Consider the following 25,965-nt stretch of genomic DNA (forward strand, 5'->3'; position numbering starts at 1 on the left):
GGGGTTCCCAAGGAATGCCTCCCTTACTCTATCCAAAATGAAAAAAAGAAAGTTTTGCCTATAGTTCTACTTAAAGGCATGAACAAAATGCAATATTTTTAATGCTAAGATTTATAGTCTTGAACATGAAGGCTCTTGCAAAAACACAGTATTATTAATACACAGGATTTATATAGTGCCAACAGTTTGTGCAGCCCTTTACAACATGAGGGCAGACAGTATAGGTACAATACAATAGGAATCTGTGCCCTGCTCGTTAGTGCTTACAATCTAAAATATAGCAATATAACAATGCTCACATTTTTGCTATGCCCAATCTCAGCACAATTTACGTAGCACAAACTATGTGAAAGAAAGATTTGCTACTTTCCTGCATGTCTGAGAAATTTAAAATATTGTATGTGAGCTTTGCATATTGAAAGGGGCTAAGGAAGTATGTATGGCAGAGTACAGTGCCTTGAAAATGTATTCATACCCTTTGAAATTTCCCATATTTTGTCATGTTACAACCAAAAATGTAAACATTTTTTTTTTTGAGATTTTATGTGATAGACCAACACAAAGTGGCACATAATTGTGAAGTGGAAGGAAAATGATAAATGGTTTTCAATTTTTTTTTTTTTTATAAATATGTGAAAAGTGTGGCGTGCATTTGTATTCAGCCCCCCTTTACTCGGATACCCCTAACTAAAATCTAGTGGAATCAACTGGCTTCAGACGTCACCTAATAAATAGAGTTCAACTGTGTGTAATTTCATTGCAGTATAAACACAGGTGTTCTGTGAAGCCCTCAGAGGTTTGTAAGAGAACCTTTATGAACAAACAGCATCATGAAGACCAAGGAACACACCAGACAGGTCAGGAACATCCACTAAAGGGCCTGTAGGAGTCACTTTTTTTTTTCTTTTACTAAATAGATCATATATTACTGCTAGTCTTTATGTATGGCTGTAACCATCCCTAGGCAGTGACAACCTATACACATTTTATATTATGTGTCATTAATGTATCATAAACAGTTCTCAAAAAAAAAAAAAAAAAGAGCCTTTGTGACCCACATTCCAATTTAATGGAGTATTAATGTGCCAGGCTAGAACACGGGGGTTTAAAATATGTAGGTATTGGTCTATACTATGCAACTCTGACACATTAATACTTGTATATTCTTGTATATACTGCAAATGATCTGTTTACTTCTGCTCACTAATGGATAGTGCTATAAAAAAAAGAATGGATGCTATAGAAATGCAGCCAAATTTTGAAGTGTTTGTTATAAATTTGTACCTGAGAAAGAAAAAGATAAAGACATGCTATTAAAAAAATCCTCTGAACATATATTCCAATCCTGGTTCTATAAAGACCCATACTTACCACAATCAATTGCTCACTCTATATCTCCTCGCTTTTCTATACAATGCCTATGTATCTTACACATCTAAACAGAAGGAGGTTAAAGAAGAAGCGCTAGATGTTTTGTACTGGAAAAATATTTGGAAACATTAAACTGAAATTTCTATAAGCTTTGAGTTTAGAGAAGACTAGGCAGAATTCTGTACTAGAAAGAAAACCATACATAGATGGAAACTGTCGATTAGAGTAGGAAAAGAGAGCCACCTGCAATAAACAGCTATATTGTAGAATAAATGAGATTTTGTTTGGATTGATTTTTTAATTCTTGGGGATCACATCACTGCATTCTTGCCTCCTTGATATTTTTTCTCTTTCCAGCTACAATCATGTTTATTTAGGGTGAGTACATTTCTATCTTACTTACTTTGGAAAAAACTAGTAAGTGGTAAATATGAATTATACATATACAGTATTTCATGTTTACCTGTATTATATATAAAATATATAATTTAAATTATTGTAATTACTTTACAAATTATTGGCCTTAGGGCCATATATAGATTTCACTAGAACACAATAGTGTTTTCCTCTTTGTTATTGTATTGTGAACTTTTTTGTTTCAAATATTTTTATTGGGATAATACAATTATGTATAAAACCAAATACAGAGTAAAGCTCAAACATGAGGCAATGTAGTATACATAGCAAGACCAGTGGACTAGTGGTCAGCCAAAATGTAAAAGAACATCAGAAAAACATACATAACAGCTTATAGATAAGTAGACAGAAGCAGATTCGAGCTCAATCATAGAAGGAGAGTTATGGAAATATCAACTCAAAACATGTCTCTTATGTAGGTTTTTAGGGGGGTTGTTCCCCGATCACTCACCCCTTTAGGGCGCAATCTGTGAGTGGGGGGGAACAACCGGCGAACCATAGTCGAAAAAAGTAATCAACGGGGATAGGGAAGAGTACCGGTGGCGGTCGTAGGATTAGTGGCGGTCCGTCCAATGCCTGTATGGCAAGAAAGGATAACGAGTAGCTACTGTAATGTGTAATTTTCGCCGCCCCGGGGCCGAGATCAGGTCCAAAGGAGGGAGAGCATGGGTGGAACAGTAAGGTGATAAAAGTCGCTAGACCTAACTGGGGTAAAGAAGCCTTCAGGAGTAGGTCACCTCCCAGCAATGTATGGGGGTTAAAGGATTAGCAAGTTGATTGGAAGAGCTAAAGGGTAATAACAGACCTGAATCGTAGATATGGAGGCACGATGTTTTTATCTTGAAGGTTTAAATGTACCATATTATATCAGGGAGGATGGGAAGATGGAGTATTAGACCGTATGGAGGAGCGGAAATGAAGCCAACATGCCCAGATAGCCGAGAATTTGGAGTGTCTATCTTGGGCTTGGTGGATAAGCCTCTCCATTTCTGCAGTCCTGTCGACTTGGTGGTACCATTCTTCTAGAGTGGGAGGCGTGGAAGATTTCCAATGTCTGGGGATGCATAACGTGGCTGAGTTTATCAGATGTAGGGATAATGATTTGTGATAAGTGCGTTGTGCTATAGGTGTGTGATGCAATAAATATTGTGCTGGAGAGAAGGTCAGCGGGTATGTCGTTATCTGTACTATTTTGTCGTGGATCTCTGTCCAGAACGGTTGAAGTAGGGGACAGTCCCACCATATGTGTAGAAAAGATCCAAAATCGGCACCACATCTCCAGCAAGTGGGTTGGACATCAGGGAACAATTTATGTACTTTATCTGGGGTGCGGTACCATCGTGAACAAAGTTTATATCTGTTTTCTTGTACCGAAACATTTACGGTGCCTTTATGTGTGTGGGCGTAAATCCTAGACCAATCTCCTTCAGTCAAGCTGGCGGGAAGATCGGCATCCCATCTCTGTTGGGATGGAGAGTGTGTAGTCACGTCAGAATTTAAAAGAGGTACTATGTTGGATATCAGATGTTTTTGCGGCGTATCACTGTTGCATAAGGTCTCAAATGGGGTAAGTTGTTTAGACCATCGGGAGGGTGGGTTGCACGAATTGAAAAAGTGCCGGAGTTGCAAAAACTTGAAAAAGGGTATTCGGAGTTCAGGAAATTTTTCAACCAGAGCTGAATGTGATAGTAAGTTTCCTTGCTCGAAAAATTGATGAGCACGGTATTGAGTAAGCGGTTTTTGGAGATCACATCTGGTAATGTCAGGGGGGAAATATGGATTGTTCGAAATGGGGGTCATGGGGCCGTATGATGGAGTAAGGTTAAGGGAATGGTGTGTTCGACGCAGCGATAGTAGGGAAGAGTTAATCAGGGGATGAGTCTTGCATGAGTCAGGAATAGCTTGTGTGGACATCCACGGGAGGTTCACCAAGGGTAAGTGGGTCATATCTTGTTCTAATTGGGTCCAAGCCTTTTCTTTATGGTGGATATGCCAGTCAACAATCCTGGTAAGCAACGAGGCATTGTTATAGGTGTGGAGATCGGGCATACCTAGGCCCCCTCTGGACTTGGGGAGAACAAGTTTGGCCCAGCTTATTCTTGGGGACCTGTGGGACCATATGAAGTCTCTACAAATTTTTTTGTAAGTCTGGAAGAAGATTTTCGGGAGAGTGATGGGAATAGCTTGGAATAAATATAGCAGTTTAGGAAGTACTGTCATTTTGACAATGGCTATTCTCCCAAACCAAGAAAAGGAATTCTTATGCCAATTTAGTAAGTCATCTTTTATTTTCAGTAGTGTTGGGCTAAAGTTGTGGTCGTAAAAAGTTAGTAGATTAGTAGGGATATGAATACCCAGGTATAACAGGGCGTTGCGTTCCCATTGAAATGGGAAGTTGAGTTTGCATTGGGATATTATTGGTTCGGGTGTAGTTATGTTTAAGGCCCTGGATTTGTCAAAGTTAATTTTCAGATTGGAAATATTGTGAAAGAAAGTCAAGTCGCTAAGTAAATTGGGGATGGTCGTAACGGGGTCTGATAGAAAAAGTAATATGTCATCTGCGTAAGCAGCCAGTTTATAGATTTTGTGTTTGATCTCAATTCCTTTAATGTTTGTGTTATCTCGTAACATTCGGAGGAGGGGTTCTAGCGTCAAAATAAAAATAATTGGAGAAAGGGGGCAACCTTGACGGGTACCATTAGCGATGGAGAAGGCGTTCGACAGGCGGCCATTTAATCTTATTTTGGTGTATTGTGAACTTTAAACCTCCCATACTGCCTAAAGTGATACTAAACACACAATGTTTAACCTTTAGCCGACCAGCTGGCGCAGTTATACTGCGGCAGGTTGCTACAGCTGCGCAAATCGCCTTAGGTATACGTCACTCCTTTAAAAACAATCTAGCAACAGAGTGCACCCCCCGCATGTTCCCTGGATCCAATGCGCGTGCCCGGCAGGCGCGATGTTCGCCGGGCACCCGCGATTGCTCGTGACAGAGCAGGAACGTGGATCTCTGTGTGCAAACATACAGATCCACATCCTGCCAGGAGAGTAGAGACAGATCATGTGTTTCTAGTATATAGGAACACCGATCAGTCTCCACCCCTAATCAGTCCCATTCCCCCCCCCCCAGTTAGAACACAGTTAACCCCTTCCCTGGCAGTGACATTTATACAGTAACCAGTGGCTATTTTTAGCTCTGATCGCTGTATAAATGTCAGTGGTCCCAGAAAAGTGTCAAAAGTGTCCGATCTGTCTGCTACAATGTCGCAGTCCTGACTATAAAAAAAAATAAATAAATAAAAAAATAAGAGATCACCGCCATTACTGGTAAAAAAATAATAATAATAAAAACGCCATAAATCTATCCCCTATTTTTAGACACTATAACTTTTGTGCAAACCAATCAATATATGCGTATCGTGAAAATACGTAGAAGATTACATATCGGCCTAAACTTATGAAGAAATACGTTTTTTTTGTATTCGTATTTGTTTAACCACTTGACACTTAAACCCCCCTCGTGACCAGACCAATTTTCAGCTTTCAGTGCTCTCACACTTTGAATGACAATTACTCAGTCATGTAACACTGTACCCAAATACATTTTTTGTCAAATCTTGCAAATTATTAATTTGTCTTCATAAATTTTGACCACAATTTATACTGCTACATATCTTTGGTAAAAATAACCCAAATTAGTGGATATTATTTGGTCTTTGTGAAAGTTAGACCCCTTTCACGCCACACCGCCCATAGCGTGGGCGGTAAAACGCTGCTATTTTTAGCCTGATTTGCGTCGCATTTCGGACACTAGCGGAACGCTTTTACCCCCTGCTAGCGGCCGAGAAAGGGTTAAAACCACAGGCAATACACCGCAATAGCGGCGTTTTGCCGGCGGTATTACAGCGCTGCCCCATTGATTTCAATGGGGAGCAGCGGTGGAGGAGCGGTAAACACACCGCTCCTTCACGGCTCCAAAGAAGCTGCTGGCAGAACTTTTCCCTGACGTCCTGCCAGCGCACCGCTGTAGTGTGAAAGCCCTCGAGCTTTCACACTACAGACAATGGTGCAGCTTTTTTAGGGCGGATTGCAGGCGCTATTTCTAACACTATAGCGCCTGCAAAATGCCCTGGTGTGAAAGGGGTCTTATAGAGTCTACAAACTGTGGTGCAAATCATACAAAATTGATCACACCTGATGTACTGGTGGCCTATCTCATTTCTTGCAAGCCGAACAAGCCAGGAAAGTACAAATACCCCCCAAATGACCACTTTTTGGAAAGTAGACATTCCAAGGTATTTAGTAAGATGCATGGTGAGGTTTTTGGTGTTGTAATTTTTTCCCACAATTCTTTGCAAAATGAAGATTTTTTTTTTTCACTAAATTGTCATTGTAATAAGTTATGGCATGTGTATACCAAAAATAATGCCCCATAATTAATTTTGTTACTCCTCCTGAGTATTACATGGGTGGGACTTTTCCACAGCCTAGCCACTCAGAGAGGCCCAACATGCAGGGAGCGCCATCAGGTGTTCTAGGAACAAAAATTACACATCTAACTTGTTGACTATGCCTTACACTTTTGAAGGCCCTGGAGCACCAGGACAATGACACGGGACACTGATGTGGCACTGATGACAGATGGCACTAATACGCGGCACTGATGACACGCGACACTGATGACAGATGGCACTGATACGTGGCATTGATGACACGTGACACTGATAACAGATGGCACGTGACACTGACAGGTGGCACTGATGACAGATGGCACTAATATGTGGCACTGATGACAGGTGGCACTGATGACAGGTGGCACTAATATGTGGCACTGATGACACATGGCACTGATGACACATGGCACTGATGACACATGGCACTGATGTGGCACTGATGACACGTGGCACTGATGACAGATGGCACTGACAGCTGGCACTGGGGACAGATGGCAGTGACATTGTGGGCACTTTATTTTATGTGGGGTTTTTTCCCAACTCACGGCCGCTGCAGCCATTCATCTCTTCCTCCTCGCACGCTGTCTGTGTGAGGAGGGAGAGCCGGCGATGAGAGATGATCTCATATGTTTACATATGAGATCATCTCTCATTGGACACTCCGATCCTGCTGTAAACGGCTGCTGTGATTAGCCATTTACAGCAATCTGTGACTGGACACGGCCAGCACAGAACTTCCCCGATGCGCGCTTGCGGGAGCGTGCATTGCGAAAGTAAACAGGACGTCCAGGGACGGCCTCTCGGTAATTGGCGTCCGTGCTGCAGCCGTCTTTCGGCTATAGCGCGGATGCCTAGTGGTTAAATAACACCAAAAGAAAGCTTTATTTGTCTCAAAAAATGCTCAAAATATTCATATGGGTACAATGTTGCATGACCACGCAATTGTCATTCAAATTGTGAAATCTCTGCACGATGAAAATCGACATGGGCAGAAAGGGGGTAAAATTGCCCAGTATTGATGTGGTTAAAACAGGAGCCAGCAGCACATCACATTGATAGTAAAGCTGGCCATACATGCTAAGCAACGTGGATTCCACCTCGTGTGAAAGGGCCTGACACCGATACTCCTATACCGGCCATAAATGGGTAGAACTTTGTATGAATAATCTTAGGAAAATTTGTACAAAAGTACTCCAAACAATTGAATGTCGTATGAAAAATTTTGGTTTGTTTTTAACATTTGATTTCTGAATGAAAGTAAAAATACATATACTGAGAAATGTGTTCATTGAAGAAAATTCTTCACCCCGCTACTTACAAAATTTCTCCTCACTTTGGTCGAAAAAAATACATTGATGTGACAACCCCCCCAAAAGATTAGAATAACCAAAGTACTTTTCCCAAGAATTTTCCTATAAAATTTTACTATGTCGAGACACTGACACACGGACACCGCACAGATACTCCCCCACACCATACTAATATTAATAATCTGATAGTTCACTGATATATTCTGATATACTCTGAGGAAAGGGGCATGTCACCCAAAACGTGTAAACTTTTCCACTGTGTGACCGTAGATTCAATCGCCTTACCAATTGGAGTATTGCATATGACAAGCTTGATTGTATTCATATTGAGAGTAAAACACTGTTATGTGCTTTCAATAAATGTTTTTTTGTGGTAATGCACTAGGCGCTTGTGCCCTTGTGTATATTTTTGCAGCGTTTGGAAAGACCACCCAGTCCGAGGAGGGCTGCATTGCTTAAACCATTGCCTACTATAGCCCTGTTGTTTTGGGAAGTCCTGGGATTGAGCGTTTGGTGGTATTTTTGGATTGTCTTACCCAGGGCTCAAGTCCTGCGGGAACGGAGTTCCTGTACTTTTTCCACAACAGCAACTCAGTTCCCATTAGCAGCCGTGTCCTGCAAGACTTTGAAGTATGCGACCTGTGTGGCAGGTTGTACACCAGCAGCCGCTGACACAGCTCACAATAGTAAGTGCCGCACACCTGACCATTCAGGCATTGCCAGTAGGGGGCCCCATGACAGCTTCCGCTTTGATCTACCCGTCAATCACAGCTAGCTGATGGGTAGATCAGGTCTAGGTCTAGCTGACAGGTAGATCAGCTATTCTGCTCACAGGACATGCAGGGAGAGAGGTGAGCTGAGGGAGGAACATCAGTTTGGGGTGGTAAGCTGAGCACAATACCTGGCAAAGTTTAATGCCAGGAGGGAAGTTTATGTGGAAATATATGAAGGGTTGGAATAGCAGCGAGTGTTTGTTGGAGCCCTGCAGAGTTTGCAGCCCCCCAAGCTAACATACATCTCCTAAGCAGGAACACATCACTATCTCCCCAAGCATTCTGTCCAGATAATGTGCAGTTCATTTATGACCTTTCCGTTTAACCCTGTGTTATTCAAACTCTGTTCAATGAAAAGTGTAAACTCACCACATAAACACTCTATATACAAAATAAAATTCCCCAATAAAGATCAGAACATGATGCTCACATTTGCATGGAAGCACAATTGAATGAATGCTGATTATTCAGAGAATTACCGTATTTATGTTTGAGGATTGTTTTTTTTTATGTACTAACAGTTAAGCTTCATACACACAATATGAAAATTGGATGAAAAATACCACTTTTAAAGCGTTCGTGCATATGAGCGTATCATATATATATTTTTTTGGTGGGGGAGTGGATCTTGGGTGGGAGTATTACACTGACAGCCTGGAAGATGACAGAATAGCTTATAGCGTATATATATATATATATATATATATATATATATATATATATATATTAGGGTATAGATTATATTATATAGTAGGTGTGTGTAGAGTATATACAGTATAGAGTTGAAGTGTATAGAGTAAATATAGTAGATGTGCATAAAGTATATAGTTAGCGGTATATATATATATATATTTAGAGGTGTATAAAGTATATAGCAGAGGTGTGTGTGTATATATATATATATATATACATATACACACACACTCTGTATACCTCTAATATATATATATATATATATATATATATATATATATGGTAGATGGATATAGCAGTCGGTGTGTAAGTCGGGCACACGGTGGTGTGAGGAGAGTGAGCTCCCTGTGTGTGAACTTGTTGCTCGGTGTAGGATGGGACAGACATATCACACACAGCACAGACATGATACAAAGAGGGCACAGAATGACAGACATGATACAGAGACGACACAGACATGACATGACATGACAGCGGAGGAGAGGTCGGTGTGGACGGAGAAGAGTACCTGGCGGCAGCTGTCTGTCTCCTCACTGCCTGCGCTCCTCTGTTCATCCCTCACAGCTGCCCTCGTTGTCTCGGCTCTCTTCCCCTCCCGACTGACAGAGGGCGCTGGACCACATTGCGCCACCTCGCAGTACCTGAGAGAAGGAGGACCGCGGGGACACCGACCTCTAAGAGGGGCGGGGAGTAAAGAGATCACGTGGTGAGGAGAAGCCACTTCCGAATAACGTGAACTGGAAGCGGAGTCACCGGAGAGAGGTGAGGGCTGGTGCCGGAGGTGTCGGAGCTTATTGTAGAAATTAATAGTAGTGTCTTCTGGCGGCTGTGTGCGCGCCGTACAGGCGGGGAGTCACAGGGGGCTGATAGACGTGCAGTGTGCTATACACTGCCAGGGCTCGGCTCCTCTCTACAATGACTGACACATGAAGGGGGTGTGCGTGTCACCGAACCTACAACTATAACAAAACTTCTTTATTATCCTCGATGTCCCCTGTGATGACATTGTTCAGTGTTGATCCTCCGAGTCCTCTGTGATGACAATATCACACAACACATTAACCACTTTTATAGCGGGCTTATTCTGTCACTCCTCTCCTACATGTAAGAATCATATTATTATTTTTTGCTAGAAAATTGCTCAGAATCCCCAAACTTTTATATATATATATATATATATATATATATATATATATATATATATATATATATATATATATATATATATATATATATATATATATATATTTATTATTATTATTTTTTTCTTTTTATTATTATACGTTTTATTTTTTTTAAGCAGACACCTTTAGAGAATAAAATGGAGGTCGTTGCAACTTTTTATGTCACACGGTATTTGTGCGACAATTTTTTCAAATGCGTTTTTTGGGCAAATTTAAAAAATAAACCAGTAAAGTTAGCTCCCCCCCCTTTTTTTTTTTTTGTATAACGTGAAAGGATTATGTTGCGCCGAGTAAATAGATACCTAACATGTCACACTTTAAAATTGCACATACTTGTGGAATAGCGCTAAACCTTTGTACTTAAAAATGTCCATAGGCAATGCTTTACTATTTTTTTATTTTTTTTTGTTACCAGTTTAGCGTTTCAGAGGAGGTCTAGTGCTAGAATTATTGCTCTCGCTCTAACACACGTGGCCATACCTCACACGTGGTTTGAACGGCGTTTACCTATGCAGGCACAATTTACGTTTGTTTTGTTTTTTTTGTTTTTTTTACTTTATTTTTACACTTTCTCTCTACCTTTTTTATCACTTTTATTCCTATTACAAAGAATGTAAACATCCCTTGTAATAGGAATGGTGCATGACAGGTCCTCTTTATGGAGAGATGTGGGGTCTTATAGACCCCACATCTCTCCTGCAGGCTGGAAAGCATCAAATCAAAACAAAAAAAAACCTGCTGCTTTCCAGCTGATATCTTGGCTTTGTTTACATCCGAGGGCTGGATGTGACGTCATAACCTCACGCCCGGGCTTCCGACGGTCATAGGACCGGAAATCTCTATGCTTTTCAGCCGGCGGCAGTGGATTCTTTCTCCGGGTCCCCGGTCACACGGGCAAGCCCGGAGTAGCACCAGAGGGGGGGGGGGGGTGAATGGCCCCTTCCGCCACCTGTAAGATTGATCAAGCGGCTGAATTGCCGCTGTGATCGTTCTTACGTTGCACAGAATTGCCGGCTGAGAAAGAAGATATCTGAATGCAGGCATCATTCAGATATCACCACTGAAAGGCAAACGTCGTATGATTTCCTTGGGCTGGAGGTGGTTAATAAAGATGAGAAGTATCCCCTGTTTCAGCTTTAAAGCAAATAGTCCATATTACAGACCAAAATTAACCACAAATCTAGTAAAGAATAACTAGTTACTAGTAGAGGTTGACCGATATGGGTTTTTCTTTGGCCGATGCCGACATTTAGAAATCATGGCGGCCGATATATGATGCCGATTTTTTTTTTTTTGGGCCGATATGTTAGGCCGATTTTATTTTTATTTTTTTATTTTTTTCCTTTTTTTTTTTTTTTTTTTTTTTTTTAATCCTCCTTGATCTAACAGACACCTTTCCCACTGGGGCGTTTTTCAGGCGCTTTTGGGCTAAAAATAGCGCCTGTAAAGTGCCTGCAAAATGGCTCCCCTGCAGTCTGTGTGAAAGACAGTGCTTTCACACTGAGGCGATGCGCTGGCAGGATCTTAAAAAAAAAAAAAAGTCCTGCAAGCAGCACGTTTGGAGTGGTGTATACCGCTCCTCCACCACTCCTGCCCATTGATATGAATGGGCACCACTGCCGAAGCGCATGCAATGCGATTTGGCAGCGGTGCTTCATGGGCGCATTTAACCCCTTCCTTGGCTGCTAGCTGGGTTATATTTGCCCCACTAGCAGCCAAATAGCACCGCTAAAATGATGGTAAAGAGCCGCTAAAACTTACGTTTTACCATCAACGCCTGCCCGCTCCAGTGCGAAAGCAGCCTTCATAAGTGATACAGAAAATGTCTTACATTTAAACATTTATTAAACAAAACAAACCTCCAATCAGTTTACTTGTATGTACGATTTAGATAAAAAAAAAAAAAACCTATATATTAAATAAAAACAGGTAGTCAAAACTTTTGGACAAAAAAAAAAAAAATGGGCTCACTACTGTTTTTATTTTATTTTTATTTTTTAAATAGTGTATTTTTTTCCCCAAAAAATGCATTTGAAAGACCTCTGTGCAAATGCCGTGTGACATAAAATATTGCAACAACCGCTATTTTATTCCCTTTATCCCCTATTCATACCCCTTACATTTCCAAATTTTGTCATGTTGCAACCAAAAACATAAATGTATTTTATTGGCATTTTATGTGATAGACCAACACAAAGTGGCACATAATTGTGAAAGTGGAAGGAAAATGATAAATGCTTTTCAGTATTTTTTTATATATTTTTTTTACAAATGCCATATTTATCGGCGTATAAAATGCACAGGCATATAACGCGCACCCCAATTTTAGGAGGGATGTTTCAGGAAAAAAACTTAAATTTTAAAAACGGACTTAGAAGCAAAATAAGGGTCAGTGCCTATTAATGCAGCCTAATCGGTGCCCATTTGCAGCCCCCACCATTGCCCATCTGCAGCCTTGCCATTGCCCATAATTGTAGTCTGATCAGTGCCCATCGTTGCAGCCCAGCCTGCTCAGTGCCCATCTGCAGCCACTGGCTGGGTTTAAATAGGCTGGTTGGCACCAGTGACAATCGCGCGTGTGCGCAAACGTTTGCTCGCATGGGAATGCGCAACGCCTCCTCTTTGCGCGCCAGTTCGCAGAAGCTCACTTGTATGTGCCAATTCTCATTTCCTATGAGCAAAGGGAATAAGTGTTCTTCTGCGCTTTGGAGTACTTCTAGAGGGACGAACTGTCTGCTGGCATGTGCACCCTGACAGGTTGTAACGTGGCAAAATGTGGAAAATGTCAAGGGGTATACATACTTTTCAAGGCACTGTATAAGAATGGAAGTGACTGCTCACCAGACTCAAATGCTGTCTCAACCAGGAGAGCAGCCCACACACCTATTGCAAAAAAAAATGCAAATAAAGTTCTTCATATAGATCCACTTCTAATGTCTAGCATTGTCCCCTCTTCCACATCATGTCTTATCCAACCAAAATTAAAGAAAATATCTCATAGTGTGGTAAATAGATGAAAATGTTATATGGGATAGTAAAGAGAGAGTCACCCATGATAGTGACAAACACAGTGTTAGATCCGTGTATCCCTCCGCCTTCCCCACATGCTGAGGGAGTATAAAACCAAGCAAATTCGCATTCACTGCCTGCTGTCTCCAAGGTGGGGACCACCTTTAGCCAAAAGGGATTCAGCTTCCGGGAGTATGACGCATCTGGAGCTCAATCCAGTATGGGGAGTGGTCGGAGAGAATAAGCGGATTAAAGCCCACTCTGCCTAGACGGGGAAGGAGGGTTCTAGAAATCAGAATTAAATCTATACGACACATGGTATTATGCGTGTCAGAAAAACAAGAGAATCTCCTTTTCCGAGGGGTGTTGATGCCGCCATGTATCAACCAGGGCGATATCAGTGAGAAACCTCCTGAACCTGGTGTGCGAGCCGGTAGCACTGGCGGAGGGGGAAGTCCCAAGCCTGTCCAATTCCCTGTCAGCCACATTGTTAAAATCCCCTAGCCAAATAGCGGGGACAGTAGGGAATTGGGCCATGAATGCTAACCCCTCTTTTAACACTGCAAATTGAAATGGAGGAGGAACATATATCCCCAAAATCAGTAACTCCAGACCATGTAGTTTAGCGTGTACAAATAAGTATCTACCCTGCGGGTCCGTCTTCAACAGCAACAGGGAAAAATGTGCAGTCTTAGCCACTAGAAGGGCAACCCCTCTAGAATGGGTTGTATAAAAGGCCTGGTACACCCATCCCACGGTTTTCTGAGGGACAACATCAGCTGGCCTGTAAGGTGGGTCTCTGCTAGCACCATGACGTCTGCTTTTTGTGATTTTTAGATAGGAGAGGACAGCATTTCTTAGATTTGGCCCGGAGCCCACGCACATTCCATGTTATGCACTTCACATTAAGCATTGCATCCACATATAAGTAAAAGTAGCCCCTGTTTGTGTGCTCCGCGGACCACCAGCCCGGGAAGACTGAACTCTGGGAACAGCACGCGTCCGCAGTCCCTTCCCCCTTAAAGTGGGGTACCCCCTAAAAAAAAAAAAATGTAAAAGTCAGCAGCTACAAATACTGCAGCTGCTGGCTTTTAATAATTGGACACTTACCTGCCCAGGGTCCAGCGATGCGGGGGAACGAAGCCCCCCCCCCCCCTCGTTCCCCGTGGCGCCGTCATGCGTACTGTGGGCACCCGGCTGTGGCTTCACAACCGGGCACCCACTGCGCATGTGCGAGCGGCGCAGGGCGCCGTGATACGCTGTACAGTCACCTGGGACACGTGACAGGTCCCAGGTGAATGTGCGGCGCGAGGGGAAGTGATTTCACCAGCCTGGGCAAGGAAGAAGGCAGACTACGAGGGACCCCCCTAGCAACAGGTATTTAGAGGTGAGTAAAAAAATTATTATTTTTTGCCAATTATTTTTATTTTTTTTTATTTTTTTTACGAATTTTAAGCAGCTTTTAATTTTTTGGTGGCAACACCACTTTAACAAGCCGAGGGAACAAGGTCCTGGGGTGCGTTGCATGCGGCCAGCCGGCAACAACATGCAGTAGTGCTGCGCCCAGTGTAGCCCACGAGGTGGCAACAGGGGATTAACACCCTGCAGTATCAAGAAGTATTGCCATATCTGTAAAGCCATAAATAAAAAGGAAAAAAAAAACAAACGGAACAACCTAAAAAAAAAAAAAAAAAAAAAAAATCTTTTGAAAGTCAATAGAGTAACCAAACTCTCCAGAGTGGCCACTATGTCCCAAACTGGGGAAACCAGGGACGATTGATCGCTGTATATCAAGCAGCAGCATGAGGGGTGCAGAATCCGGGATTGCCTGAGCAGGATAGTTCACAGGGGAAACTTGGTGGAAAGGGGGGTGATCAGTAGGCAGTCCCGGACTCCTCCAAATACGCCGCTGCCAGCCATGGCTAAGGACAGTTTGGGGTTACAACAACGGAACGGTATTCAAGATGGGTCTAAGGATGGTGGAGCCTTGCACACCAAAGTAGATGACAGGAGAGGAACTCCGCTGACGGGCGGCAATGCAGCCAATATTGGTCCTGGAGGAGATGGGCCGCCAGCGGGGTGTGTAGCCGGCAAAAGGACAGGACAGAGCGGGATCGGCAATGGGAAGGTAAAGGCACAGTACCTGGCAAAGGTCCAGAGGCGTCCCCACAAGGATTCCAGTTGGCCCGAGATCCAGGTCGTCAGCTGGGTATCAAGGGCAGAAGAAAAAAGCAGATCTAGGCAGGCTCACGGGCCGGGGCTGCTCTGTTCTCCAGCCAGGTCAGCACCGCCTCAGGAGTGTCAAAGTGTGCCCTGTCCTCACCAACCACCCGAAGGCGGGCCGGGAAGAGCATAGCATAGGAGTAGTTGCGGATCCGTAGCTGGCGCTTGGCTTCAGTAAAGTGGGCCCTCTTCTTCTGGACCTCCGCCGAGAAATCCGGAAAAACCTTGATCTCAACATTCTTGAAGGGGATGTTGCCTTTCAGTCTGGTGAGGCGTAGGACGGTGTCTCGATCTCGGGAATTCAGCATCTTTGCTATGAATGTCCGAGGCGGCGCCCCCCGCGGGGGGGGGGTTACCAGGCCAATCTGTGGGCTCGTTCCACGATGAACGAGGTGGAGAATTCCCCGCGGCCAAAGGTGGAAATTTGCTTTTTCAAAAACGATGGAGGGTCCGCACCCTCCTCACCCTCGGGCAGACCAACGAACCGCAGATTACACCTCCTGAGGCGGTTCTCCAGGTCATCCTGTTTGGCCATCAACGCGGATAGTTGGTCTTTGTAGGCGGTCGGTGGTAATTTGTAATGGCGGTATATCATCCTCCACGTGGCCTATGCGGGTCTCTGCCTCGGTCACTCGGTCTCTGAGTTTCTGTAGGTCTTGACGCAGGAGAGAGACATCCACCTTCACCTCCTCAATCTTCCCCATCAAGGTGCTCTTGCAGTCGGATATGGCCTCCAGTACCCTAGCATTAGGGTCTGGCGGGGAGTTGGGGCCGCCGCCATTTTCTTCCTCAGGCCCCTTCTCGGCATGGTGGTATCTCGCTAGTTTTGCAGCGGGGTCCCGCTGAGCTTTGGGTAGCGACATGGTCCCGGCAGCAACGGAAAAGCAATGGCATCAAAAGGCCCGAAAATTGTAGGGTAATAAACCCCCAGGATATTATAGAAACGGATAACGGGCTAGCGGAGCTCTCGTGCAGCACACCTCACGCCATGCCAGTCAGGCCATGCCCCCACCTGTGAGACTTTTACACAGCCTGACCACATACAGAGGCCTAAAATTGTACCACCTTCAGGCGCTCTATGAGCATAAATTATACATCTCATTTCTCAACCACCTATTACACTCTTGAAAGCTCTGGAGCACCAGGACAATATAATTGCCCACAAAATGACCCCATTTTGGAAAGAAAACGCCCTCATGTATAATCTGAGGCATAATGAGTCTTTTGAACGGTTCATTTATTTTACAGAAGTTTTAGGAAAATTTGGGGAAAAAATAAAAACGCAGAAGTTGTCCATTTATAAGATATTTCCAACACACAGCATGTACATAGCAAAAATGGCACCCCAAAATACATTCTGCTACTTCTCCTGAGTATGGCGAAACTACGTGTTTGCCTTTTACACAGCAAACATCCAAGTAGCACCCCTCATATTTCTAACACATAGCATGTACGTACCAAATAACAAAAGATTACCTGTGGTTTTAGTAATGCAGTGGTCCACAGAGGAGAGCATCCATCGAGGCAGCAGGCAGGTCAGCGACAGCAAAAGCAATTGTCCATGCAGCAGGCATGAATACTGTCCATAGATAGTACAGGCAGAGATACTCTCAGAACAGCCAAAGCATTGGTCCAGGTAGCAGGCAGAAATACTGCCCATAGTAGAGGCAGCAGGCAGAGATCTGGTCAACACAGCCAAAGTATTGGTCCAGGCAGCAGGAAGGACCTTCAAGCTTAGGGCCAGGGGGGCGGGGGTAGAGGCTTCTCCCACCCAAATCTCTTTGAAGCCTGCAGACCCTGTTCTGGGAACACAGAAAACCAAAAACTGATTTTCACATGTAAGACCCCTGTGTACTAATGTAGAAGGGCAAAAGATCAGTCCAAGTGGTAGGCAAAAACATGGTCGGTTAATAGGCTGAGGTCAGTGCACATGAAAGTCAGAAACGTGGTTTGAAACGGTAGGCAAAGACATCGTCAATAAACACACTAGGGTAAGTTAATTACCATGGAAGGTTGGGAGGGATATTGGGGGGGCAGCAATAATTGTTCTCTCTTCTAACTCCTCTGCTGCATACACGTTTCTTTTGGTGTCTTCAGGATTCTGTGGGGGTAGAGAGGATGTGGATATCTTTCTTGTCTCTCCAATTCATGGCAAACACCTCCTCAGTTCTCATATGCAGATTCCCCGTTTTGTAACTTTTTTTTATTAATAGTTTCTGTGGGAAGCCCTTCCGTTCCGTGTGTTTTTTTTTTTTTTTTTTTTTTTTTTTTTGTTTCCTCTAAGGTACCCGCAGGCCAGGGTTTGTTTACTGTAAAGGTGACAGAAAAAAAAAGCGGAAAACTAGTATAATAATTGTCCCCATATAAATGGTATCCTTTTTTGAACAGGGGGTATGCCAGCTCCCAGACAAGTTTCCCACTGGTTCCAATATATGTGGGGCACTCACGAGGCTCGAGCTGGGAGTCTTTGCCTTCATAAATCCAGAAGGTGTACACGTACCCAGTGGTTCGGTCACACAGTTTATTAAATTTGGGATATACTGCTTGAAGTGCAGTCGACCAGTAAAATGTATAAGGGATTCGCCCGCACAAATGTTTTGGTCCGGGATAAACACTTCAGCAAATAACCAAGAAAAATAATTTACTAGGGGGGCGTATTTTGTATAATTTTTGTTCTGGTTGGGGTGAGCTCGGGAAGGGGGCACTGTGAATTATCATTTTAAAATGTAGAAAAGTGTACTGGGCTTCCTCTTCCTGGGGTGTGGTGATACTGGTGGTAGGCAGTTCTGATCTTGGTCCTGACCTACTTATTCTTTTAGGAGGGACAGCTTCCACTACCCTCTACTGGCTCGTATTCCGAGCCAGAATCGGGTGATGGGAGCTCCCCGCTGCTCTCATCATCCGACCTGGTAAGCTTGGCATATGCCTCCTCCGGTGGGTGTACACTCTATTGGCCAAGATGATGATAGTGATGGCGGGCCTGTGTGACGGTACTGCTGGTGGTACTGGCAGGTCACTGATGGTGGGCCTGGGTGACTATACTGATGGCAGTACTAATTGTGGGCCTGTGTGGCGGTATTGATGGCAGTACTTATGGCGGGGCAGAGGGACCGTGTTGTGCACAGTAAGATGTACAGTAACTGACAGACACTGATCTCAGTCTCTGATCCCTGTTCTCTCCTCACACGATCGAGCAGGGATCAGATGGTAACCGTGCCATTGTTTACATTTGTGTCACAGCCAGTCATGTGGTAAACTGACAATTTCATTGCCTGTTTACCCTGCCTGTGAGATGGACTATGTCCAAGGAACAAGCACCATCCCCAATCGCTGCTGTGCATGCCTCCATGTGGCGTGCATCAGGGGCACCTCAACTACTTAGAAGTGACCGGCTGTGATTGGACACAGCTGATCACATGGTAAAAGGCAAGCGCTGTGTCTGAGGGACGTGCCATTCCAGATTGCCGTGCTGCTTGCCCCTGGAGGCTTATCCTGCTGGACGTCATATGACGCCCAGTCAGGATAACGCAACCACTTCCCGGCCATCATTATGCTATGGGCTGGGCAGGAAATGGGTAAAGAGGAACTGCAGTCTGCTCACATAATTTGTAATAAAAACATCTTTGCCATTCTGAAGTTTCCCTCCAACCACTTTGCATATTATTTTTCATATACTGTGATTCTGTACTTGCCAAATATGCTGCAGAAACCTCCCTCCACAAAGTCTGGCTGTAAGTATTTTACCTGTGGGCAGCTGAATCTGCTGCCTTTTCACTTCCAGGATTTAGATGCACGCCTCCAGCCCTGCAGCTTTCATTGGCCCTCTTGTGACTCACACCCCCCTTTCCTTCCTGGCAAACTCTCAGGAGAGTGAGAGAGCTCTGCATGATGCTGCGATCCTCTCCTGCCTCTGTAAACAAGAAGCGGGTGGGTGATGTCATGACTCCTCCCATCCTGTTCCTGCACAGAGCTAGCTGGATGGCTGGCCGCTATCCAATAACAGAGAGTGAGTGAGTCGCCAAGGGCAAGGGGCTGGACAGCATCAGCACGTGTTTTTCTATGTGTGCCAGCTATGGAATCGTCCCTGAAAGTGGAACCGAGTAATGAGGAGATCAATTCCTGCAAACAGGTTAGTGTAGTATGTACAAGACCGTGTCAGCAGGGTACAGACCAGTCGCACTATACAGTATATACAGACCAGTCTGTAAATAATGTAAGGTACGGTGTCAGTGTACAGACTTATCTGTACCTAATGCCCTGTACTGCGCCCTCCTAATGCCCTATACTACTGTGCCCTCCCTGTGTTGCCTCCCCCCCCCCCCCCCCCCCCCACCAGCTGCCACCTCTGCCCCTGTGTCTCTCAATGACCCTCCCCCAGCAATCACAGCCTTTTTTTCTTCTCCCACCCCACAATCCCTATTTCACCCCACCCTGTCCTCACCCCAGCCTCGCCAAACAAACCCCCCCCCCCACCTACGCGATAGTTATCAGTAATTGGTATCGGCGAGTAATTACCAAAAGGTATCGGTACTCGGTGTTAAAAAGAAAAAAAAAAAAAAAAAGTGGTACCTGGTTTCCAGGCTTAGGCAAATGATGTCATATATCCCAGGAGTCTTCAGAAGGAGAGGAAGGGTTTTCTCAGCTAAACACACCCTCCTGTCTGCATGCCTGAGCATATGGATTCCAGGAAGTAAATGCTACTTGAATCAATTACCCTTGCTTAAGATGGACCTGGCTATAAATGCTATGAAGTGGTTTTCATAGTGTTTTTTTTTTTCCAGCAAAATAAGGCATTGGGGACATGGATGGATGGGGAAGTTTGTGGTGCTCAGATGTAGTTTAGTTCTGCTTTAGGGTCAGTAAAAAACGTTTTATCACGGTGAATCGCTGCGTTGCAGTGTGAATTGGCCCTTATTATTAATGATCTTGTTTGTAAACTTTGTGAAGCTCCCCTCACATTTACTTGTATTCTGTGACATGTATTTCCTATGCCTGCTGTGTCACACATGTCACATATCCTGCCTTCTGAACAAGAGTTGCTGTGAGGAGGAGATTCAGGTGAGTACAGGAATCCCAGCTTGCAGACAGCAAAGTACCATGGGATATGTAGTCTTTAGAAAGTGAACGTAAACAGCAGAGGAGGAGCTGCAAAGCATGCAGGGATTCAAGAAAGTTGTGGAAAGAGATTGCCAGCAGACAAGCAGAACTCACAACATTAAAGAAGATTTTTCAAGTTAAGCTTATAATGGATTGTCAAATATACAATGCCTTGAAAAAGTATTCACACCCTTTGTCATGTTTCAACCAAAAACGTAAATGTATTTTATTGGGATTTTATGTGATCGACCAACACAAAGTGGCATATACAGTCCCTGACAAAAGTCTTGTCGCTTCTCTATTTTGTAGAAACTCACGCTATTAACCTGACTTTTAATTAACCAATTGGTGTTAGAAATAACTCATATGAAAAGCTAAAGCCCTCCCAAATGATGTTTAATGCACTGAAAATGGAAAATTGTATACTCACCTTTCCGTAATTTTCCTTTTCTGACGCATCTTCATGGCAGCACACACTGGGTTGTGACTCCGCCCCCACAACCTGACAGGATTGGATTAACTATAAATTTGAAGGGGAGACACCCTGCTGCATTCTCTGTAAATATCATCACAAAAGAAACAGGGAGGGCAACTGTGTGCTGCCATGAAGATGCGTCAGGAAAGGAAAATTACGGAAAGGTGAGTATACAATTTTCCATTTTCCTGACGCCTTCATGGCAGCACACACTGGGAAATAACTCGCCAGTCGGGTGGGTGCAAGTAAAATAATATTTATTCCTTATAATGCTGAAGAATTGGCTCTAATGACGGATCTGCCGAAGTCGGCCATGGATAAATGAGCAGAATCCACCTTGTAGTGGGAAATAAAGGTATTCCTGGAGGACCACGTTGCTGCCCTGCATATTGTCTCTGGTGAGACCCTGCAATACGCTGCCCAAGAGGTAGCCACTGCCCTAGTTGAATGAGCCCTGATGTCTTCAAGAATCGCCATATGCTGGGTGGAGTAAGCTTTTTTAATGGTTCTGACTAACCAGGATGCAATAGTGCATGAGGAGGCGGTTTGCCCACGCCTGGTTCCATGGGGAATGATCAAAAGAGAGTTAGTTTTCCTAAAAGAGGTGGTAGCAGTTAAGTAGTTCATGATGGTTGTTTTGACATCTAGTGGATGAGGATTACCCTGATCGTCCATGAAGGATGGAATGATGATGGTTTTAATGGAAGGAAGTTGCCACTTTGGGTATGAAGTGTTCGAGAAGGTCTGAGGACTACTTTGTCAGGAAAGAGAACTAACTTAATGCTTGGATCTCCGACACTCTCCTAGCTGATGTAATCACAATGAGAAAAGACAGTTTTAAAGTCAAGTCCCATAAAGAGATAGTTTCAAATGGAACAAACGGAGGAGAAGCGAAAGCATGGAGAACTATTGAAAGATCCCATAATGGAAAGACTGGCCTCCTGGGGGGTTTAATGTTTAGATAGGCTCTGTAAATTGGATTACCAATGGGTGTAATGCCCACTTAGTATCTGTTTTAGCTGACAGAGCTGATACCTGAACCTTTAGGGTACTTAAGCTTAGACCCTGGTTGACCCCCGACTGGAGGAATTCCAGGAACTGAGAGGGTTCTGGAGAAAGGGAATTCCATCCTTTCTGTTGTGCCATGAAGCAGAATCTTCCCCAAACCTTTGAATAGATGGTATTGGTAGTGGCTTTCCTGGCTTGCATCAGGGTTGACTTCATGAGAACAGCCTTGCGCTCTTAGTCTAGCCCTCTCAATCTCCAGGCCATCAGGTGCAATTTCTCTGATGCAGGATGTAAAAATTGACCTTGAGACAGAAGATCCGGAGTTATTGGGAGAGGAACTGGAGGTTGAAGGCTGAGCTGTAAGAGTGTCGTGAACCACGGCCTCCTCGGCCACAGTGGAATAATCGTAAATACCGTCACCGAGGATCTCCGAAGCCTGGATAGGAACCTCACAATTAACGGAGTTGGAGGGAATATATACCCCAACTTGAAGTTCCATGGGTGAACTAGACAGTCCACTCCCTCCACCGATGGGAATGAACCTCTTGACAGGAATCTGTGGCACTTGGTATTCGTCGGAGTGGCTGCTAAATCTACTTTCGGCGTTCCCCAGATTTCCGTAAGGAGGGAGAAAGTCCAAGGGTTCAACCACCACTCGTTGTTGGATAGCGTTTCTCGACTCAGGCAGTCGGGTAGAATGTTCTGTGCCGCTGGGACATACACTGCTTTTAAACTTGTTAGATGTATCTGAGCCCATTCCAAGATGGGCCGAACTTCTTCCATCAAGGTGGCACTCCTGGTACCCCCTTGCTTCTGAACATAAGACACTGCTACTTGGTTGTCCATTCGAATGAGCACATTCTTGTCCGTCAGAAATGGTGCGAATGCCCTTAAGGCATAAAACGGCTTCCCTGAGCTCTAAAATGTTTGAGACCAAACCTTGAGCCTGAATATGCCACTGGCCCTGGGCTGCCTGGTCTTGATAGTGGGCCCCCCAACCGCTCTGGCAGGCATCCGAAGTGACTACTTCCGGGTCTGGAGGGACTATCGGTTTGTATTTCCTGAGATTGCTCGGGCGCGTCCACCACCATATCGATTGCTTCACCGATATGGAGATGAAGATGGTCTGACGCATTGAGACTCCATCCCACTGCCTGAGGAATGAGTTCTGTAAGGTTCTCATGTGTCACTGTGCCCATCGCACCATGGGTATGGTTGCGGACATGGACCCTAGTACATTTAGACAGGCTCTGGCTGGTAAGTGATTCCTTGATAGCAGCTTCTGCATTTTCTGTATCAGAGGCCGGATCTTCTCTTGTGGGAGCTGTATCTTGTTTGTTTTGGTGTTCAGATCTGCCCCTAAAAATATCATATTTTGTGTGGGTCGCAGACAGCTCTTTTCCCAATTGATTATCCACCCACTTCTGGAGGGTTGTAAGGAGGATCTCTCGGTGATGAATCAACGTCTCTTGATCCTTTGCTAAAAGTAGGATGTCGTCCAGATAATGGTGGACGCGTAATCCCTTTTCTCTGAGGAAAGCCACCAACGGTAACAATACTTTTGTAAATGTCCTGGGTGCCGAAGAGATGCCGAATGGGAGGCACTGGAATTGGAAATGATGTTGGTTTATGGCTAACCGGAGAAACTTTTGAAAGCCTGGATGAATTGGTATATGCAGATAAGCGTCCGATAAATCTATTGAAAGCATCCAATCGCCCAGATTTATTGCTAGAAGTATGGATTGAAGGTTTTTCATTTTGAAAGCCTCCACTTTGATATCCTTGTTGAGCATCTTGAGGTCTAATACAGGACGCAAATCCCCTGTCTTTTAGCAGAAACAAGGAAGAGTAGAACCCTCTTCCCTTTTGGCATGATGGGACCTCCAGGATCGCTCCCTTTTGTTTCAATTCTGCTACGTACTTTACTAGCAGAATCCTTTGGGGTACTGAGGATGGTACTCTGGTTGCCTGGAAATGATTTGGTGGGAGTCTGTTTTTGAATTTCCACCTGTGTCCGAATCGGATTGTGTCCATAAATCCTTTTATATGGTCTGACCAGATCTTGGTGAAGTTCCTTCTGTTCCCCTGCCGGGGTGGCCTTAGATTTCTGTATCCTTAGAAAAGAAGATTTTGTGTTTTTCCAGTCCCTTCTAAATTCCCTACCAGGAGAGTAGGACCTGGACTCTCTATATTTGTCCGGAAGATTACGTCTGCAAACAGGTCCCTTCTGCGTCTTGGGTCTCCTGTCGGAGGGGATCAGGCCTGACTTCCCTCCTGTTACCTTGGATATGGCAGAGTCTAACTTGGCACCGAACAGATTTGCGCCATCATATGGAATTCTGCACCAATTTTTTTGATGCTGTATCGGCCATCCACGGTTTGAGCCATAGCGCTCTTCTCGCTGTTACGGAGGCCAGCATAGCCTTGGCTGAAGATCTTATAATATCTACTGATGCCTCTGCTAGCTTGACTTCTTGCAGAGAGGAAATAATCTTTCCCATTTCAATGCCATCCTGTAGGTATTTTTCTATTTTAGATGCCCATCATGAGATGGCTGTGGCCACTGCTGCTGTGGTAATTGCTGGTCTACAGGCTCCCCCAGCCATGGAATATACCTTATTCAATTCTAGGTCCATCTTTCAGTCGAGCACATCCCGAAAGGAAACAGCATCCTCGATTGGTAGGGTGAGGCGCATTAATGAGGATATCGACGATGGGAGCATTAATTAAAGGCTTCACTTTTGACTCTTTTAAAGGGTACATCTTGGCTAATCTGTTTGTAAGACTAGATCTTTTGTCAGACCTCTCCCACTTGTCTTTAATGAGATCCTCCAGCTCCTCTATAAATGGGAAGGATAACGGATCTCTTTTTAGGTTTGGAAAATATTTCCGTATTTTCTGAGGTTCCGCCGCATCATCTTGCCAGCCGAATGCTTCTTTAACGCCCTTTGCAAAGGGTTCCACCAGGGAAAAATCAAAGCCCACTGACATCTCCTGACCCTCATCTTCAGAGGAAGATTGTGATGCCTAAGTGAGATGGGGGTCTGCTGAAGACGTACTGAGAGCAGCTCTATCTAATGCTGGTGTTGTTTCCAGTATGGACTCCCGCACTGATTCTCTTATGAGGTCTGTAGCAATTCTTGCGATTGCGACAGGCAGGTTATCTGGCAGTGCCGGAGCGCCGCATACCCAGCAAGCGTTTGCTGCAGGTTGGGTGTGGCGGCTTTGACATTGTGAGGAAGGAGATCTCCTGCGACTTGATCGACTGTGGCGTGAGTAGCTATGTTGTGAGTGGCTGTGTCTTCAGTGCCATGAAGGAGATCTTGAGCGGCTCCTGCGGGACATCCTGCTAGACGTATGGCTAGACCTTCTCCCATGGCTGGAACTTGCGGCTCTTGATCTAGACGGGCTGCCAAAAAAATGCAGCATTTAACGTCTGGCACTCTTTTTTTCTCCCCTTCAATACTTACCTTGCCCGGTAAAGCCTCTTACCTAACTTGCTGATGGTGGTCTGCGTGGGCAGTGGACTCCATAGAAAAAAAGGGGTGAAGGACAGTCTGAGATATAGAGAGAAATAATGTGTACATATATATATACACACACACATATACACATACAATTCACCTATAAATATAAATATATATATTATTTATTAACAAAGTTTATCTGCAAGAAACAATATAATAACAATAATAATATATATAGGAGTCCCACAGGGACTTACCTGGAGACTGCAGAGTGATCTACATGCAGAGGCAGCAACCTTCCTTAAGTTTTGCAGATTGTACAGCAGAATCACAGAGAAATACAGCTCTGTATTTGAAAATAGCGCCATTGCGGCGGCTAATTGATGCTCTGCGCATGCACAGAAGCGTCCCGAGTGTTCCGGCGCCATTTTGGATAAGGGAACACACATTAAAAACATAGGGGGAAAAAACAAAACAAAAA

At 44.3% G+C, this 25,965-nt stretch overlaps 2 protein-coding genes across 3 annotated transcripts in view; one reads left to right on the top strand and one right to left on the bottom strand.

The window, feature by feature from the left end:
• The window catches only part of TSPAN4 (tetraspanin 4), a 1,526,404-nt gene extending 1,516,771 nt beyond the window's left edge, over window positions 1-9,633 (bottom strand). For both annotated transcript variants that reach the window (XM_077459853.1, XM_077459838.1), the window contains exon 1: window positions 9,530-9,633. The gene's annotated coding sequence lies outside the window, so the exon portion shown is untranslated. The remainder of the gene's footprint in view (window positions 1-9,529) is intronic.
• Window positions 9,634-9,645: 12 nt separating this feature from the next.
• Window positions 9,646-25,965, top strand: part of POLR2L (RNA polymerase II, I and III subunit L) — a 29,875-nt gene continuing 13,555 nt past the window's right edge. Inside the window, exon 1 of the mRNA XM_077459867.1 lies at window positions 9,646-9,783. The gene's annotated coding sequence lies outside the window, so the exon portion shown is untranslated. The remainder of the gene's footprint in view (window positions 9,784-25,965) is intronic.

The sequence above is a fragment of the Lithobates pipiens genome, unplaced genomic scaffold (assembly GCF_037356315.1).
Source record: "Lithobates pipiens isolate NorthernLeopardFrog02 unplaced genomic scaffold, aLitPip1_a1.2 Scaffold_10, whole genome shotgun sequence".
NCBI lineage: Eukaryota > Metazoa > Chordata > Amphibia > Anura > Ranidae > Lithobates > Lithobates pipiens.